Below are 4516 nucleotides of genomic sequence, written 5' to 3' on the forward strand. Positions count from 1 at the left end.
AGTTTTTCTGGACATATTAACAAATTAATTTTCAGCTCCTATTGCCATATTAATTACCTAAATGCTAATCTACAAGATTTAAAAGTAGGGGAACAAAGACAGGGAGGAAACCAAAGGTCAGATGACTTGACCAAGGCTCCCATGGAGTTATTTTTTCTTCATCCCGTGATGTTTTCACTAATCTCATATGTTTACGTGCCCCTTATTGCAGACTAGTCTCACAGGCTTGCATTGGAAGAACTGGTTCATCTGTAAGGTGCTGCAATATCTGCTGCAGTCCCAGTGCTATTGAGAACAGGACTGGCTCCCAAATGTATGACCTGTTTTAGGTTATGTAAACCCAGATCATCAGCTGTGAAAAGCTGTGACACTTTACATCTGCTGTATGTAGATTTTCCCTCAGATTTATATTACAGTTTACATTTTAAAAAATTGGTTTCTTTCCCTCTGCAGGCCTAAACATGGGAGCAGTGATTTTGAATAAATGGTGGTCTTTAGCAAAAAATAGGAATAGGCTTTAGTTAAAAGTTGTTTGCATATGTCTGTAGTGGTTAATATATTCAAGGATAATTTTTACCAAGAAAAAAGGGGTAGAGAGTTGTTTTTAAATGGAAGCTGTCAATCTCCTTCATATTCCTGCTTCTCCTGAATGACAGGGATCTGTGTCCTTGAAAAGGAGAGAGAGATCTTACATTGGTGGTTTTGGTATCCATCTGATAATCTACAGACCCATTTGAGACAATCCAGTTATCATGCACCCTTGACCACTTCACCTGCTCTTTCCTCACTAATCCATCTCTTCAGGGATATTTTTTAACATTCCAGCCCTCTGAGCAACTTCAAGCAGATGTTAAATAAAGAATGCCAGTAAAATATTTCTTCCTCCTGCCCCCCTCCAATATGCATTTTTTCCCCCAAATTATACCGGCCCGAGTTTCAGGATTAATAATATTCATGTCCAGGTTTGACTTAGATATCTGGCAATATAAGCAAATAACCTATATCACTGGAAAATAGAGACTGCCATTTCTAAAACAGGGTATTTCCCTTCTCCCTGAAACATGTCTGATACATACAGAAACACAGCTATAAATGTTTTGTTAACACTCATTTAGGATGACCTTCAGAGCTTAGCCAGGGTTATGTAATGCTTTAGTAATACAGTCATGCTAAACTTTCCTATCAATCTGGGCATGTCAATATACATTTTCTAAGAGTATCTCAATTAAAATCTCTGATGCTAAGTGTGCAAGGACTTTAGGAAAGGGGCAAAAGATCTTAAGGCAGAAGCCAGACCAATATTTGTGTCTTTAATGGACTGGATCCAAGCCATGTGTCCAACCAGCCAGAAATGCTGTTAGATTTAAATCCTACCAATTCTTTGCAGTTGTTAGGAACCACCTCTTCTCCTTATTTATATGGTGCCATAAAAGTAACTAGTGATTTGTGATTGCTGCCTTTGAACAGCCTTTACTGTGTGAGGGTGGGCAAATCCCTTAATTACTTTGCGCCTCAGGTCCGCATCTGTCAAGTGGGGGTTTCTAATTGTGTTACTTATGATTAAAAACAATGGGAATGATTATCTTTTCCCAAACTCCCTGCTGCTGGTAGAGAGATGGCTATACCTGCATGCACAAGACACTGGGGATCTAGTCCACATAAGCACCCAGAGAGGCAGACTGAGGGAAGGATCCCACCACACCTCCGCTCACAGGAGTGACCCCTGTGGACTAATGTAGCTGGTCTAGTGTGGGAGGCAATAAACTTGTGAGCAGTTGATTCTGTGCTATATTATATTCCTAGCCCTGCCCTTGTCAGGGTGTTTGCTATGCCAAATGTCCTGCACTGATTCCAGGCTAGTTATAAGTGATATAACTAGTATAGGCAAACAAGGTTCTTTGGGTAGATGTGATATCTTTTATTAGACCAACTATATAGTTGGAAAACTGTTCCTTGCAAGCTTTCGGGCACAAACACCCATCATCAGGCATAGGGAGAGTCTTCCGGTGTTTTGTGTCCTCCACGGTGGAAGAGAAGCCAATATGCAAAATTCAGGTCAGTGAAAATGCAAATGCATGGCAGTTTGAAAATGAAAATCCATTTTCACAGACCTATATTTTTTCAAGAAACAAAATTGTTCCTTGCAAGCTTGCAAGGAACAATTTTCCAACTATTTAGTTGGTCTAATGAAAGATATCACATTTACCCCAAAAACCTTGTCTGCCTATGTCCTTAGACCAACATGGCTACAAACAACACCTCCGATAACTAGTATCATCTCTTTATAACTAGATAACTTATACTAGTGATAAGAGGTGCCTCCTCACTTGTGCTGGATCCTCTGGGCGTGTCTACATGTGCATCTAAGTGTGACTAAATTTAATGTAGATGTGATATCTTTTATTAGATCAACTGAGTATAATATCTAATAAAAGTTATCACATCTGCTCAAAGAATCTTGCCTGCCTATGTCCTTAGACCAACATGGCTGCAACGAAAAACCCACTAAATGTAATGTGCATTTAGCTAATGTGCATTAAGCAATTTTTGGCAGGTGACTATACATGCAGACATCTGGCACTGAAGTTGGTGCACCTGGCCTAGTGCCAAGGCCCTGCAGCCCTGCCATGCGCCTCTACTGGCTGGGCAGACCTGGCACTAAAGTTAGTGCCCAGTCATGTCTACAGCACTTCAACTAATTGCTCCTAAATTTGATACCTGCAGGATGGCTTGCATTATAATCAGAGTCTTAAAAGGCAAGCCATACGAGGAAAAGCTGAGGGATCTGGGACTCTTCAGCCTGAGGAAAAGGAGGAGGAGGGGACCTGGTAGCAGCTTACCACTACACTAGGGGAGTACATTAAGAGCTTGGTGAGCAACTGTTCACCAGCAGCATTCCCTTGAAGCTGCACAGCTGTGCAGGGGCACTCATGCTGCACTGCCCGGTGCGTCTGCACAGCTGTGCACACCATGCAGCTTAGAGGGAACGTTGTTCACCAGGCACCCGAGGGGAAAGCTAGGAGTAATGGCCACAAACTCCTGGAAGATGGATTCAGGCTCAACATTAGGAAAAAAGTTCTTCACTGTCAGGGTGTCCAGACTATGGAATAAGCTCCCTCCAGAGGTGGTGCAATCACCTACCCTGGAAGTATTCAAGAGGAGACTGAACGGTCACCTTGCTGGGGTCACCTGACCCCAGTTGTCTTTCCTGCCTGGTGCAGGGGGCTGGACCTGATGATCTTCCGGGGTCCCTTTTGGGGTCCCTACCTTCATGAATCTATTAATCAAATTTAGGCTCGATTAGCCTAATTTTGTCATTTTAATGTGCATTAAGAGGACATGTGTCTTAGATTCATAAATTGAAAGGGACCTTGGAAGATCATTGGGTCCAGCCGCCTGCACCAGGCAGGAAAGACAACTCAGGGTCAGATGACCCCAGCTAGGTGACCGTCCAGTCTCCTCTTGAAGATTTTCGGGGTAGATGAAAGTAGGAAAGATAACTGGGGGTAGGGTGGCCATCATAGAGGACAGTCCAGTGGTCCTCTGGCCTCTATTGATACGAAACCTGACGCCTTTATGTCCTCTATTTTTCTCTTGAGGAGAAAAATAATATTCATTTCCAGGTTTGACTTAGTTATCTGGCAATATAAACAAATATCCTATATCATTGGAAAATAGAGACTGCCGTTTCCAAAATAGGGTATTTCCCTGCCCCCTGAAACATGTCTGATACATACAGCAACACAATTGTAAATGTTTTGTTAACACAAAATGCTTGAAAAGAAAAAGAGAGGGCATAAAGGCGCCAGGTTTCGTATAAACAGAAGACGGAGGACCACCGCCACCCTGCCCCCTGTCCTCTTTCCTTGAAGAGAAAAATAGAGAGCATAAAGGTGCCGGGTTCCGTATCAATACAGGACAGAGTAGCAGAAAACCGTAATGTCCTCTAGGATGGCCACCCTAACTGGGGGTCAGGTGCGGCGTGCCACCGAAGGAGCGCGGCCGGGCAGGCACGCTCATGCCACACTGCTTTGAGGGCACGCCGCTTAGGTGCCCCCAGCAAGGTGACTGTCTCGTCTCCACTTGGAGGTTTTCCGGGTCAAAGCCTCTGGCGGAGAGGAGCCCTCTGTGCCACAAAGAGCCCCGGGGCAGTCACCCGAGCCCCGGCCTGGGGCAGGATCGCCCCTCTCCAAACCATCCCGTGCAGCCGGCAGCCCCACTCCGCCAAGGAAGGCTGCCCTCAGCCCTGCCGCAGCGCACGGCTCCCGCCGCTCGCTCTCCGCTCTCCCCCCTTTGCTGGCTCTGTGGCGGTGGGAAAGCCCTGCCGCCTGCTCCCCTCCCCGGCCGCGGTCCCCCGCCCCTCCGGCGGGGCTGGGCCGGGTCCCCGCGGGCCGGGGGCAGGGGCCGGGCTGCGGGAGGCGTCGCCCAGCCGCCTGGTTGGCGCTCGGGGTCCCCGCGCCGCGGGGGGGTGCGTGGCAGCGGGGCCGGGCAGGGAGGGAGGGAGCGGCGCTGGTGC

This window comes from Alligator mississippiensis, chromosome 2 (genome assembly GCF_030867095.1).
Source record: "Alligator mississippiensis isolate rAllMis1 chromosome 2, rAllMis1, whole genome shotgun sequence".
NCBI lineage: Eukaryota > Metazoa > Chordata > Crocodylia > Alligatoridae > Alligator > Alligator mississippiensis.